At 34.5% G+C, this 16,647-nt stretch overlaps 1 long non-coding RNA gene across 1 annotated transcript; it reads left to right on the top strand.

Annotated features, from left to right (window-relative positions):
• Positions 1-5,485: 5,485 nt before the first annotated feature.
• On the top strand, positions 5,486-16,581 carry LOC143235985 (uncharacterized). Its single transcript, XR_013019414.1, has 3 exons — positions 5,486-5,593; positions 12,637-12,754; positions 16,287-16,581. It is a non-coding gene; the product is annotated as an uncharacterized LOC143235985 (long non-coding RNA).
• Positions 16,582-16,647: the final 66 nt, after the last annotated feature.

Raw genomic sequence — 16,647 nt, forward strand, 5'->3', positions numbered from 1 at the left:
TCAAGATAGAATGGCATTACACAGGGAGCGGCAATACAGCGCATGAGTTTCAGTGCATTCAGTAATTTGCTATGAGACGTATGACACATACTTCCGTCTTAATGAAGACGTTGAGCTCTACAGATCTATGTGTCTTTGATGTTAATTGTTAAGCAACAACGACGATTGTGTTTTCCATATTTTATGAATATATGTAGGTAACAATATTGGGAATCTGAGGGGGGTTTGGCTCATTTGGGGCACAAGCCCCCTAAGCCCCCCTGGCGCCGCCGCTGAAGTTATTTTATATTATTCTTACAATAAATAACATTATAAATACAAATTGTTTTATACTCTACTTGTGGTATATAATATTTTAATATATTTTTTTTATATTCTAGTTATAATAAATAACATTTCAAATATGAATTGTTTAATATTCTACTTATAATGAACAGCATTTTAAATGTAAATTGTTTTATATCCTACTTATAATAAATGACATTTGAAATATAAATTGTTTTATATTCTACTTATAAGAAATAACATTTTAAATGTAAGTTCTTTATATTCCACTTATAAAAAACAATATTTTAAATGTAATCTATTTTATATTCTACCTATGATAAATAACATTATAAAATATAAATCGTTTAATATTCTACTTATAATAAATAACATTTTAGATGTAAACTGTTTTAAATTCTACTTACGATAAGTAACATTTTTGTTGTGAATTGTTTACACGAAATTGAAGCGTCTGAAAACAACAACAAAAAATCTTTAACCAAAATGTGGACTTTCGCTAGATGTTGTGGCTTAGTTCCGGAATATCTGTAGTTCCTGAATGAGAAATATTTCTTATTAAGAGGTATTCAGACTGTCAACTAATCTGAAATAAATTCAGCAAGCGCCGAATAAAAAAAAATAAAAATCAGAGAACAAAGTGATATTTAGGGACAGTGTCTGCAAAAAATGAGAAAATCAATAGGCCTAACACCTTATCATATAAATGAGCCTTCAACGTTCATACTCCATTTATAGAAATTACATCATGTCTTCTCAAAATACAGCATCAGTAGAGTATATAACCTACAACACTTCATTTTCCTAAAGATAAACAGGAAATCTGTATTTCAAACGCTGTTTCTATTAACCCAATTCTGGAAAATGCTTATTTCTCAGCGTTGCCATGGAAACACCAGGGAACTGCTAATGTAACACGAATCTAGCCAATAGGTATGAAATCAAAACGATGGAAGAAGAGATTTGTTCGTTGATGTTTCATATCATTTCGTGTTTAAACCAAACTAGCTGTGTTTTTTTGTCACTGTAAAAAAATGGAAGCAAAGAAAAACATAAATATCTGAGAATTTCGCGCGATCATTGAGAGGTATTATAATAGTTTTTTTGTTAATTTATTGTAACATTCGAAACAAGTTCATGTGTTGATAAATCAGAGGTTAATGTGATAAAATGAAATCCCATAAGAACAAATGGTGGCATACAGGATTTTCGAGATCGTGAAATAAAAATATAAATCAATGGTTTTTCTTTCTGACCGCAAAGTCTCTGATTCTCCGGAACCAGTTGTTTTTTATAGAAAGAGATATCTATTAAGTTCATTTAAAAATATAATTTATTATACGAATTATTAGTTGTAAGAAAAATAGAGGGCTAATGGTGTGTTTGTCGCCGCTTTAGAGATAATCTCTAGTGTTAGTGTACGTTTTAGAGCAGTACCACCTTGTGATATCTGCTTTGTCGATCGCGGAAATCGAACCCCGGATTGTTGCGTTGTAACTTCGTAATTTGACCGCTGTTTTACCGGAGATCTTGAAAAGGAACAAGTGAAAAAGAATGTTATGCAAATAATAATTATTTTGTGTAATTAAAAACTTTTTAATGTCTAAACTGAATGTTTACCTTTGTGGGTGTGTGTACAGTTATGTATTTACTAGTTGTGTTGGTAATGATTACCTGTTTGTACGAAAGAAAAATGTTCAATTTCGTTTTAATTCGCCTGCTAACTTGAAGATAAGGTCTTATAATACTGCAGGGTTGAATACACGAAGGAATTGGTTTCCCGTGTTATATTTCACATTTGTTTACCTTTCTCGAGCAGTCACGCAAAGATCTGAGCTATTCATAAAAATATATGTATTATAGTGAAATTTAAATTGAGAGAAACTTAAAAATGAAAGTATTTGGTACATTATTTTATGTGCTACAAACAAAATTTTAATCTTTACATTTTTATTGTATTTATCTCTATAAATAAAATGATAGTTATTCCAAGCCAGAGATGGGTTCCAAACCGATTTAAATTACACTTACTTCATTATAACGAAAATAACAAACTTCGGCGTGCTATTCCATCAAAATAACAAAATACACGCATGCTCAACTTATTACCATCTCAAACAAACAAATGTACACGCGTCCGGCATGGCCAAGCGTGTTAAGGCGTTCGACTCGTCATACGAGGGTCGTGGGTTCGACTCCCGGTCGTGCCAAACAGGCTCGCCCTTTCATCGGTGGGGGTGTTATAATGTGACGGTCAATCCCAATATACGTTCACAAAATAGTAGCCCAAGAGTTGACTGTGGGTGGTGATGAGTAGCTGCCTTCCCTGTAGTCTTACGCTGCTAAATTAGGGACGGCGAGCGCAGATAACTCTCATGTACCTTTTCGAGAATTTCAAAAAACAAACGAATATATATACACATTTAGTATTATTACGTGAAGTGAACAAATATAAATACTTGGTATATTTTTACCTGAAGTAAACAAATATGTACACATTTAGCGTATTGGTACCTGCAGTAAACAAATATATCTATACGTAGTGTATTATTACTTGAAGTAAACTTGTCCTAAAAAGCTCGACCTTTTAGTCTTCTGTTTACATTGCATTAATGAATCTTGTTTAATTGGAAGAAATAGAGAGAAAATAGAAGAAAAAACGAAAAAAAAACAATAATTCACATATACAACACTAGTACGTTTTCATCTTTGTTTGTTTGAAGTTAAAGACAGAGATACACAATGGGTTATCTATGGTCCTAAGACTGAGCTCTGAGGTACCCCATTTATGACGTTAATCAGTTTGACTGAACTCTATTTATAACAACCTTCTGCTTTCTTCCATTCAGCCACTCATATGTCCAGTGGGCTAACTTATCCCCCACACTTACAGATATAATTTTTACAGATTAGTGGGGGGTAATTTGTGCTAGCTGTCGAAAATCGATACTTTAGCAGTGAAAGACTAGAAGGAAGGCAAATAGTCATCACCACCCACCGCCAACTGTTGAACTACTCTTTTACCAACAAATAGTAGGAATGATCATCACACTGTAACACCCTCACGCCCGAAAGGATGAGCATGTTACATGGAATGAGAATTCGAACTAGTGATTCACAAATTGCGATTCGAACGTGTTACGTATTATAATTTATCTCGGACGAGTCTCCGATTTATCATGTTACGTATGTTAATGCATTACGACTTCAAATAGCAGGAAATTTTAATTTTAATTTATAAGTTAATTAAGTGTCGATATGTATCATATTTATGATATTTGCTAATAAGATTGATATGCACAGTTTTCTTTCTTAACACAAATACATTTTCATATACAATTAACAATACAATTTATACTAATAGTTATTACAAATAATGATATATATACAACACTTCTGAAAACTTACAGGCAATACTGAGTCATCCATTTGATCTGGAAATTAATCTTTTATCCATGGTTCACGGAGAGAGAATTAATTCTATGTTGATACATAGGTACGTTTCTCTGTCGGGAAAGCTAGCTTGTTCTATTCTTGGCTAGCCTCACGCAGTTTATAAGTTCATTTTTTACCGATAAAGATATCTCTTGTTCTCGGAGGAACACCAATGTCCGAAGTTAATTCTCTTAAGTTGTAATGTTAAAAATCTAGAAACAGTTCTGGTCTAATTTATGTAGTTTTCCGATTAGCAAGCATTTATCATAATTACAGCTTCCGAGGCTTATAATAAACTGACTTTAGCAACCCAACAATACTAAACTGGCTCTTGCTTGGCGCGTCGGTTTATAATCTTTATCGAAGTTCTCAAAATTTCAGAATAGTACAGCTGGAGTGTTATTTACTTAGTCTTGTGTTTACAGTAGTATAGCTACTCCTGAGTGTTGTTACTGTATCACCCCATCGACTGATTCTAAACAAAAATATGTGCGTATTGATGCGTGCGATCCAAATTTAGAATTTAATATCATACTTAGAAGCAAAGATACAGTTATCATGAAAATTTCTCGTGGTTATTAGACTGCAACATTTTTCGTTTGAGATTTACACGGTAATACGAGGCGGCCATTTTGGCTGCGTATAATCGAATTAGTCTAATACTGGCGTTATGAATGAGTGGAATCTTTAATTAGATTTTTTTGACGTTTTTAATTCTGTTGCCTGCTTCATAACTTTTGTTATAAGAAATATACAACGAACCAGATGAATTTTCGAAGAAGATGAAACTTACGAAAATGATGTCGTGATTACGATTTGCTCATCAAGTTAAGCGTAAATTTAGTGTGAAAGCAGTAATATCAGATTAATAGTTATATGATAGGTTTCAATTAAAAAGTCGTGTTTTGATTATATATAATACTGACAATCCAACTCCCACTTTCATTCTCAGCAGATTTGAAACGCGAATCTTAATCAAAATCGGCAAAAATGCGCTCCCAAAGCATTCCTTTCATATACGAATTAATGAGATTACATTCTTGTTAAAGTCGAGATGTGTTTGAAAGCGTCTTCGCGCGGCCTTCTTTCATTACATCTTTTCATGCTTACGTGTTTTGCACTTAATTATTTGTTTTCGAATTTCGAGCAAATCTACACGAGGGCTATCTGTGCTATCCGTTCGTAATTTACCAGTATAATACTAGAGGGAAGGCAGCTAGTTATTACCACCCACCACCAACTCTTTTATCAGCGAATACTGGGATTGACCGTCACATTATAAAGCACTCACAGCTGATAGGACGAGCATGTTTAGTTGACGAGATTCGAACCTGCGATCCTCAGATTACGAGCCGAGCGCCCTAACCATATGACCATACCGGATCCTTTTTTTATTTATAAACTATTGTTGACAAAACGTCAAAAGCATTTACAACTTTAACAATAGTTTATATAAACCTGAAGTATTTCCAAAGATGAAGCAAAGTTTATTTTTAAAGTTTAAACAAACCTGAAACTAACTAGAAAGAGATTTCCAGTCTTTATTTATCATTCGTCTATTTTTTTCTACTCGAATGACATCTTAGTAGCCTGAAAACAATGACAATTTCTTGTTTTTAATTTTGTAATCTATAACCTTAGAAAACGTTAAATTACCAATATTTAAGAACTCACGCGTATTGATACATTTTTTTTTAAATCAGTTAAGCAAAAACAGGTAATTAGAATAATGTGCACGTACTTTCCTGGGGCCCTGACTTTAAGTGTACGTTTAATTAGTTTATAAAAGTGCTGTTAACAACGATTTTTTCCCTTCTTAACGTATGCAGAAAAACAACAAAAAAATCGATTTAATCAAGCTACGTCAGCAAAGGTAAGTTCGTATTTATTGTATAAAACCATCAAATATTTTCTTTGTATGTGAGTTTAACAAATACTGTTCTTATGTGCTTTATGTTATTGATATATTTCTTTTTCTATATCAAAACAACGACGCCAGATTACCTGCTAGTTGCCTTCCATAATTTTGAACTGCTGACCAGGGGTTAGGTAACACGTTAGCAACAGCATGTTGCTATCCCCCGTCAACATTAAATTAACGACGAAAATTATTTTAGCTTTATTAAATGTAGAGAGTAAGATGTTAAATAAAGATTATTTCAACAGAGACTACCACAACTTAAAAAACTTGCTAAGCCTTTTCCAGTGATAATAGAACGAACTGGTGAGAGCTATACTAGAAATAGATCACTGCAAAACCTGAGATGTTACGATAACTCGAAGTTCATGCCATTTTATCTTTATTGTAAGACGAGATGTTATAATAATTAGAATTTCTTGCCATTTTATCTTTATTGTAAGACGAGATGTTATAACAATTAGAAGTTTATGTAATTTTATCTTTGTTGTACAATGAGATGTCATAATAATTCGAAGTTCATGTTATTTGATATTTGTTGTAAGACGAGATGTTATAATAATTCGAAGTTCAAATTCGCAGTTGCTTTCCTCGGAACGTAGTATATTCACATATTATAGCTTATAAGTTTGTTTCTCAGGGAAATCCATCAATCTAGACCAGTGGTTCCCAATATTTTTTATGCCCCGCACTCCTAAAAATTTTAATATGTTCTCGCACCCCTCAGAGTAATTATTTATTTGAGAACAAAGGTGAATATAGTCAAAACAAATGTTATCTCGCACCCCTGGTTGGGAACCACTGATCTAGACTTACTTAAGAATGAGTTTCAAAATAATCTCATCAGTCAATTCAAGAATAGTCAACACTGATGTGATTAGATATACACTATATCGTGAACCATTTTTCTCTTTTAGAGGTGAAAAAAAGAAAGAACAAACTCAATCTTAAGCATCAGACTAACTTTTTATTTCCGCCGACAGTTGTTTTTATACAGTAAAAATTCAAATAAAATGCGATTTGAAGAAGATACAAGTTGGATGATATTCACTATGAAGAGTTTGTTTTTGCTGAATATCGCGCAAACTACACAGAAACCGTCTATTATTCTTGTAAACTATTCATGGAATTTATTCACGTATTCTATTGGAGATCTCTGCAAAGAATAATTAACATTTTTATTTAGAACTTCATTAAAAGAGTCATTTTAATAATAGATCAACCTTACCTTTCACTTGTGGCTCTTCGTTATACTTCTAGAATATGTTTATTGTTTAAACACGTTATAATAATATACCATATTATTAGTTTTATAAGTTTTTCAGCCAAACTAATATTGTAAGTTTTATATGTTTTTCAGCCAAACTGATGTTGTAAGTTTCATATGTTTTTCAGCCAAACTGTTGTTGTAAGTTCAGTATGTTTTTCAGCCAAACTAATATTGTAAGTTTAATATGTTTTCAGCCAAACTAATGTTGTAAGTTTTATATGTTTTTCAGCCAAACTAATGTTGTAAGTTCAATATGTTTTCAGCCAAACTAATGTTGTAAGTTTAATATGTTTTGCAGCCAAACTAATGTTGTAAGTTTAATATGTTTTTCAGCCAAACTAATATTGTAAGTTTAATATGTTTTTCAGTCAAACTAATCTTGTAAGTTTAATATGTTTTTCAATCAAACTTATTTTATTACCTTTTATATTTTATTGCATTTCCTTCTACAGCTTATTCAAGTTATTTTCAAAGTGCACATGTTGGCCTAAGTCTTTAATTTCCTGCGGTTGTTTTTTGATGAATCATTCAGTAATTGTTTTAGTTTAATCATAACAACTTCGAAACAGTACGTTAACAGTCTTCTGATTTCTATGTATTTTTATTTGTTTCGTTTTATTCTCTTCATAATTTCTTCTATACTTACTTATTTTTATATTATCGACGAATAAAAAAATGTCGATTGCAATTAATATTAGGCTCCGGCATGGCCAGGTGGTTAAAGCGGTCGACTCGTAATCTGAGGGTCCGGGTTCGAATCCTCGTCACACCAAATATGCTCGCCCTTTCAGCCGTGGAGGTATTATAATGTGACGGTCAGTCCCACTATTCGTTGATAAAAGAGTAGCCCAAGAGTTGGCGGTAGGTGGTGATAACTAGTTGCCTTCTCTCTAGTCATACACTGCTAAATTAAGGACGGCTAACGCAGATAGCCCTCGTATAGGTTTGCGCAAAATTCAGAAAGGAAGAAACAGTTAATTTTTTCACACAAGTTAGAATTGTTTTAATATCCCTTTTCCTTACAACTTGATGATTCAAAGATGTTTTCCAAAGTTTCCCTTTTTACTAGGTCATGGCGCTCTCTGATGTCTATTACTTTCACATAACCATTTGCGTTTTTTTATTATATCAATATTTATAACATCGGTCATAATTACCTGTTTATTATGTATATAATTTATTAGCCGGCTCGTAAGGGAGATCAGGTGTAATGCATTCCGGTAATCCGTAAATCGCAGGTAACCGACATTTTGTAATTCAAAATAAGTTCAAAATCAGACATTTTAAAATACGTTATTTCGAAGTTCTTTCTCGTTTAGTTTACGGTAAGTCTGAGGGCTTGTGTCGTAAAAAATCGATACCTGTTTTGGACAAAACACAGGAAACCCATTGGTAAGCTCTGTACTTAACAACAAAATAATATAAAACATCGTTAATATATTTACTTTAAAGTTATAAAAACTGAACCCGGTTATATATTTATCTTGCGGAAGAGATAAGCTAGCATTGTCTTGTCTTTTCCAACCTAATTAATACATCGTATCCTCATTAAAAGACAAATGTAATTTATCGAATAAGTTTTAATTCATAAATACGCTGGTGACAAAAAGTTGTTCCGGTTACGATAGATAATCAATAAGCTTTACAATATTGTAAGAGAATCCATTTATTGTAAAATATGCCATACAGAAAAATAATGAAATTGGTATGAAACACCAGACTTTAGAAACACTATATGACCAGCGTGAAACACTAGTGTATCGAAACAGAATATGGTTGCTATGAAATACCGGTGAATAGTAATGCTATACGGTTACTATGACACAAGTTAGATGGCAATAAAAGTTTGTAGATTTAATTTCGTGGTTAAAGCAAACAGTTGCTATCTGAAATACTTCCAACGTCTTGAGAATACATTTTAACTTCAAGTGGGTTCCTCGTCATCACAAATCGCAACAAAACTATTGTCCTCCAGTAAGACAGCGCTAATTTTGTGGATTTACAAGGCTAGAATCAGAGGTTTGATTCCCCGCGCTGGACACAGCAGACAGCCTCACGTGGCTTGCTCTACAACAAACAAACAAAAACTATTGTTTTCCCACACACATAAATCGGTATCAAAAAAATTGTTGCATACTTCAAGGTGTATGTTTAGTATCCATCTGAGATATTGGAAGTATATTTTTTCTAGAATTTATGAAGTTTGATGAAAACCACAAGCAGAACCAGTTAAAACTGCAGTAAAAGTACAAGTTATGTATCCTATGGAATTTGGAAACAAGCTTAACTGGACCTATCTCACTCCCGTGCAACTCAGTTCTTTATCTTTTTAACTTGTTAAAAGTTTTTAGATCAGAATGTTCGTTGTTTTAGATCTGTTAAAATTGTACTGATTGCGTTAGAAGACGACCAGGTTAAACTTTCATAATACTTTTATTGAACTATATGTGTATACTAATAGTTGATGCAGGCGCAAACAGTTCACGGTAAATTCCCAACCATTAGACAGTGCAATGCTGCCAAGAATAACTAATGCCTGGAGGATATCATCACTGCCCTTTCTGGGGAAGAATTCTCGTAGTGCAAAAGGACACAATATTTCTAAGTAGGTTTTTTTTTTCAATTTCGCACAAAGCTATTCGAGGGCTATCTGTGCTAGCCGTCCCTAATTTAGCAGTGTAAGACTAGAGGGAAGGCAGCTAGTCATCACCACTCACCGCCAATTCTTGGGTTACTCTTTTACCAACGAATAGTTAGATTGACCGTCACATTATAACGCCCCCACGGCTGATAGGGCGAGCATGTTTGGCGTGACGGGGATGCGAACCCGCGATCCTCAGATTACGAATCGCACGCCTTAACAGCTTGGACATGCTGGGCCATACTCTAAGTAGATAGTCTTTGATAATCTTTCTACAAACCGGTAGACTTTCACAACCAAATGTTTAAGATAGCAATAGACTTCAAAACCAGAAACTGAAATATTCTTATCTACAAAGGTTAAAGAAAGCGGTAAGACCAGTCAGTCCATGACCCGATCACTTTTTCTTGACATCTATAAAACTTCCTTCTTATAAGTTAATACATCATGTTGCGTATATGTAGTATTTGTGGATAAAATGGCTCAAGATAAAATGTCATACAATAAAATTTTAAAAATATTTCGGGGGAGAAAGCCCCCAAAGAACTCCTAGAGATGGCATGTTTTGCCCATATCGTGTGTCATGTTGTTCACTTTTGGCAAAGTGTTAAGAAAGAGAGCCAAATTTATTGTAACGAAAATTGTAATGTCTTCTAGTACCGCTAACAGTATAACAAACAAGGACCTTTATTTCACGAAAGTTCTCGAGCTAGAAGCTCACAAGTTTAAAAAATCGAAATCAAGATCTGTTCTAATGATACAAATTCCTAAAAAAACGAATGTACAACAACTTCATTCGACCACATACTTTTCTAGTCTTCCTATACAGTTCCAAAGAACTTTTGTACCTGTGGTTTTGAAATTCAAGACTCACATACAGTTGAAGACTTATAAAACGTTGGTCAAAAACTGACTTTGCAGAAACTTGTACAGTCATGTGAAAACGTTAGGACACCCTATGAAAGCCTGTGTATTTTTGTAACATTTTTGACATATAGATATTTAATCTCAATTTTAACAATACTGAGAGATTATAGGAATATAACGAAACAATTAAAACTGAAGAAAAGACTTTTCAAGATCTTCTGTAAATGTAATTCTACAAAAACGCATATTCTAAGTGAGGAAAAAGTTAGGACACTCCCACATTTATTCCCACTTAAAATGGCTTAACTCTCGCACAGGTGTATCATACCAGGTGCACATAATTAGAAGATCGTTACTCAGCATTTTGAATGAGGCTTGCCCTATTTAAACCTCAGACATTTAGTTTGGTGTGCTCCTGACTGTTGAAGTGAGAGTGAGCACCATGGTGAGAGCAACAGAGCTGTCTGAGGCTTTCAGAAAGAAAATTGTAGCAGCTTATGAGTGTGGTAAGGGATTTAAAAAGATCCCAAAAGATTTTGAAATCAGCCATTCCACTGTCCGGAAAATAGTCAACACGTGGAGGACTTTCAAAACAACTGCCAACATGCCCAGGTCTGGTCGCCCAAGCAAGTTCACCTCAAGAGCAGACCGCAAGATGCTAAAAGAGGTCTCCCTAACGTGTCATCACGGGACCTACAGCAGGCTCTGACTACTCTTGATGTGAAAGTACATGCCTCTGCAATCAGAAAGAGACTGCACAAGTTTAACGTGCATGGGAGGTGTGCAAGGAGGAAACTTTTGCTCTCTAAGAGAAACATCAAGGCCAGACTGAAGTTTGCCAGAGAGAATGTAGACAAAGACCAGGACTTCTGGAATAATGTTCTTTGGACAGATGAGTCCAAATCTGAATTATTTGGACACCAGAACAAAAAACATGTTTGGCGTAAACCAAATACAGCACTCCAGGAAAAGAACTTCATACCAACTGTGAAGCATGGAAGTGGAAGTGTCGTGCTTTGGGGCTGCTTTGCTGTAGCAGGACCTGGACAGCTCACAATCATAGAATTCACCATGAATTCTACTATGTATCAGAGGGTGCTTGAGGATCATGTGAGACCATCTGTAAGAAAATTAAAGTTGAAGCGGAACTGGACCCTGCAACACGACAATGACCCAAAACATACAAGTAAATCTACCAAAGACTAGCTAAAACAAAGAAATGGAAAGTCTTGGAATGGTCCGAGTCAAAGCCCAGATCTTAATCCCATTGAGGTGCTGTGGGGTGACTTGAAACTGGCTGTACATGCAAGAAACCCCTCAAACATCTCACAGCTGAAAGAATTCTGCATTAAGGAGTGGGGCAAACTTTCTTCAGACCGATGTCAGAGACTGGTAGATGGCTACAAGAAGCGTCTCACTACAGTTATTTCAGCCAAAGGGGGTAACACTGGCTATTAGGGGGTAGGATGTCCTAACTTTTTCCTCAGTTAGAATATGCATTTTTGTAGAATTACATTTACAGAAAATCTTGAAAAGTCTTTTCTTCAGTTTTAATTGTTTAGTTATATCCCTATAATCTCTTAGTGTTGTTGAAATTGAGATTAAATATTTATATATCCAAAAATGTTACAAAAATACGCAGGCTTTCATAGGGTGTCCTAACTTTTTCACATGACTGTATAGTAAAAATGGTGACAATTATGGCTGGCTAGCTCAGAAATTGGGACGTCTTTTTTTTTAAACTGCATTAAAACAGAAAGAGTGTACGCTTTCAAGAAAGGCGTCTATTACAGAAGTAATGGATTAAGAAGTTAAAAGATATAGGACACACTTAAAGTATTAATAAAAGGCTTAACTACAAGACATTGCCACCTTATGAATGACTGAGGGGAATAACGCTAAGATCCTATGGCTAATAATAATAACACGTTATATAATATGTCAGCCGCACTCCATCTGCCATATTCAGTGCCGACGAAGCCTTTCGATAAATACCATGAATAAACGGGCCAGTTGGAATATGACGGACAGTGCCGTCATCTAGGTGCTACACATATTTATATATTATCAGCTTTCATAATCAACAGTGTGAATCAGATTAAGAAATATTATTATAATTATTAACATTGTTATTTAATTTTTTACAAATCAGAAGGTCTTAAAACTTTCCCTCATTCTTTCATCCAATTAGGTGAGAGCATATCTCTTTTTTTTTTTCAGGGGGTAAGAGGGGTTAAGGACCATTTATTATAGAAAGGACCTGAAAGAAGGGCAAACAGGAGTCGATGGGTACTTGGTGTGAGGGACAAAAATTTACTTTGTCGATTTTGTCCTTATGGTAAGCGAAGCTGTTTTTATATTTAAGTAGCTATTCATTAACGCCAAGAATAAAAGAAAATTAAAATTCCAATAGAGTGAATAAATGAATGTTGTCAAGATGAGAGATTGAGTGTTCCGTTCCTTTCGTATTTCACTTAGGGTAAATAACTTTGAGTTAAAGATTGTTTTTGTTAACTTCGTTGATTAAATAATAATAATAATTCTGTAATAATAAATTATTTTAAATGAATGAAGTAAAAACAACATGTTAATATATAAAGTGTTTTGGGTGACGTTTCGAGGAAACATTCATCCTTTTTCAAGCCAGAAACAAGTCTGTTGACCAATGACACACTACTGCAGGACACTTCTCTCTTCTTTTAGCCGCGGCATAGTGGTTCATAGAGTAGCTATAATTTCCTTTTTTTCAAGTACAAACTTTTAGTTCATAGCTCTACCTCTTGACCGACTTGAGATATATTTTCATCGTCATTAACCAACAGGCTTGTTTCTGGCTTGAAAATAAAGAACGTTTGCTCGAAACTTCGCCAAGAAGATAACGAAAGACAACTAAAGATTTTGAAGGTAAGTTCCCTCCAAAAATCTAATTTCGTTATATCCTGACTTTCACCTTTTTCTGTTTTCGAATAATTACTTATTCAGGTTAATGTATTTGGCAAACATTCAGTGGTTAAAAGGGCGAACGTTTGATGTCAGTTGAATGAGTTTATATAGGAAATTTACCTGCTCTTTCATGAATCAAGGATTTTGATTGAACTTTGTGACGACGATTTTAAATGAATAAATCACGTGAACTTCCTTTGCTTTACCACCCCTCTGGTTGCTCAGAAGTACGCTTGGGGCTTATTAACCTAAAAATAGGGTTTTCATACTTGCGATGGGCAGAGCATAAATAGTCCGTTGCGTAGTTTTGCGTTTATAAACAAAACCAGTGTTTATTCATTGCCCTCGTACGGTCTGGTGGTTTCAGGCGCTTGACTCGCAATTTAGCCCTCTTGTAGCTTTGCACGAAATTCAAACAAAAAAAACAAAAAACAAGTACAGGGTATCCGTCCTAGAAGTCTGGACCCGTATGTAAAATAGGCATTACATTAATATTTTGCTTGGTATAGTTTTTTATTGTCGTTTTTACAATTACATATGAGGGAAATAACTTTCCATGTCCTAGGTAACCTTTCGTTAGTCATGAACTCACATAACGTCCATCCAGGAGATGGATACTCCAGATAGTAATAAATAACTAAATTGTGTATTTTTTCCCTACGAATCCAGACTTCTGGGTGCTGTGTATTTTTAGTGACGTAAACTTCTATTGTGAATTGTTGAAGAAAGTTCCCCGCAACGAAAACCGAAAAACAAATAAAAACCTGGATGTCTAATTGGTTTGTTTGGAATTAAGCACAAAGCTACACAATAGGCTATCTGTGCTATGCCCACCAGGGGTATCGAAACCCGCTTTCTAGTGTTGTGAGTCTGCAGACATATTACTGTGTCACTGGGAGGCTTCTAATCGGAAAACGTATTTTTTGTAACTGTGTCTCCACAGAAAAACGATTTTAGTCGTTTCATGAAACACTATAATTACTTTTTTCTTAACATTTTCTTACAACTTGTTTTTTCACCAATATCTCTTTTGTCGTTTCACAATAGCATTCATCATCGTTACTTTATGTTTGTTTTAAATATTTGAATAAGGGTCCACTTAGTATGGGTGCAAAATTTCAAGTTTTTATTCTCTTTCGTCTTGGACATATGGCGGCCACGTATTCTTTCTATAAGGTTGTTCCTTATTTTGTTTCATAAGAAGATGCGCACTTGTACACACTTGAATAAATAATAATACCCGGGTGCACATCCTCGGGGCTCACTTAGTGTGTCTGCAAAATTTCAGGTTTTTATATAATTTCCTCATGGAGTTATTGCGGCCATACATACACAGACACGCTCTTTTACTACTATAGATTAGAATTAGTACTTTGTATATTACCTTTCCACATAATACTTAAACTTTAGTTAATAAATAACACTGTTCAATTACATCATCAAGCCTGAATTATGGTTATCTGGTTTTTGCCTCTACAACTGTCATTGTTATATGTTTCAACAATATACTATGTTAAGAATCATGCATATCCATTAAACATCTTTCGTGTTTCTTAACGACAATGTCTCTCAAAAGAAGTTTTTGATAAAGAATAAAACAATGGACCGGTCTCTCTTGATGGGCAGACTGAAGGATCAGTCCTGAAAGGGGGCCTTTTTAACGATCGCATTTTCTATCTTCTTCACATTTATTAAAATTTATGCAACAGTTTTTAATAGACATTAAATACCAAATTTACAAAGGGAAACTTCATTATTGTTTTTGTTTTATTGCATTATTTTTATGTTTGTCAAAATGTAAAGTCTCGCGCTAGGTTTAGTGCTGTGTTTGTATCGATTCAAGACAAACTCAGACGAGTCTTATTGACATCTTCTAGCTTTTGTTATGAGTAGTAGGAAACTCCTGATCTATTTTGTTTGTTTGTTTGTTTGATGTTCCCCAGTAGATTGTTGTTGTGTTATTAAGCACAAAGCTACACCACGGGTATCGAAACTTGGCTTATAGCAGACATACCACCATGAGACAGCAATAAATATACGGACTTGTAATGCTAAAATCAGAGATTCCATTCCCTTCGGTGGACGCAGAAGGTGGCCCGATATGGCTTTGCTATGAAATACACAAACAAATACATACAATTCTGTTTTAGTTTCGGGTCGGCCGTGCGACAGAACTCTGGATTTCGTGAAGCCGTTCTTACCGAAGGAATCGAACCCCAAATTTCATTTAAATGAGCACACTGTGCTACCTCTGACTCGGAAGGTTTGAAACAAAAACTTCTTGAATTCTTAAGAGTGCTATCAGTACCAATCTCACCAAACGATTGTAAAAGTTTCTTAGATTACAGAAATGTTTCTATTGAACAATGTATGCAAGTAAGTTGCTATACATAATATCGTATTTAAAAGACAAATTTCCTTCACCACACTCTTATCTAAACCTAAAACTAACGTTTTTCCTGTCTTTTGTTGAAAGAAAATATACATTATAAACGTTTCTTTTCTTTTTTTCGTTTGAGTCAGCGCCAGGCCACGAAATCGGATATCCGAGTTCTCTCCGCCGAGGATGGGGAGTTTGAACCCCCTGATTTTAGATTTGCAAATCTGTAAAATTACTGCTGACCCGCGAACTAATTTCGAATTTGACGAAACAGTTTTGTATTTCTTTATGTATCCATTATAAATGAGAATACTTATTGCTTATTCACCACTATGTTTAATCAGTATTGATAACAATTAGCAGGAATTTATAAAAATAAATAAATCAGAGTTTCTTATTACGTGATTATGACTCATTTACACAAACATAACTTATGGCTCACACCATGCTTAATATCTAGTGTATGATGAGTTACCAAAAGAGGAAAAAAAGACAGATAAGCTACAATATAATCGCCGAGTGTTAAAGAACACTTTCTTTCCGCTAGGTTGGACACTTGACTTATCTGGAAATGGGAGAAATGATTTTATTTCTGAAAAGCCGCTGTGGAGGAAAGATTATTGCTTTTATTTTTGCTTTGTCTTCCAATTCACTGAGGCTTTCTCGCTGCAATACGTTACAAACACGGTTGGTTGTTCACATCAAGTTTGAAGTGCACGTGCATGCGCTCCATTGATGAACTCTAGAACCCTTCACGAAGAAAGCACGTGACTTGTCTGTGTGGAAAACTGTTAGATTTACTATGCCTGCAACACTTCACGAATAATAAAAACAACTTATTATTTCCACCATTGATCTCCAAGTTTCATTTTACAGACTAGAAGAATACAGTTTAACGACGAATTAAA

The sequence above is a fragment of the Tachypleus tridentatus genome, chromosome 2 (assembly GCF_004210375.1).
Source record: "Tachypleus tridentatus isolate NWPU-2018 chromosome 2, ASM421037v1, whole genome shotgun sequence".
NCBI lineage: Eukaryota > Metazoa > Arthropoda > Merostomata > Xiphosura > Limulidae > Tachypleus > Tachypleus tridentatus.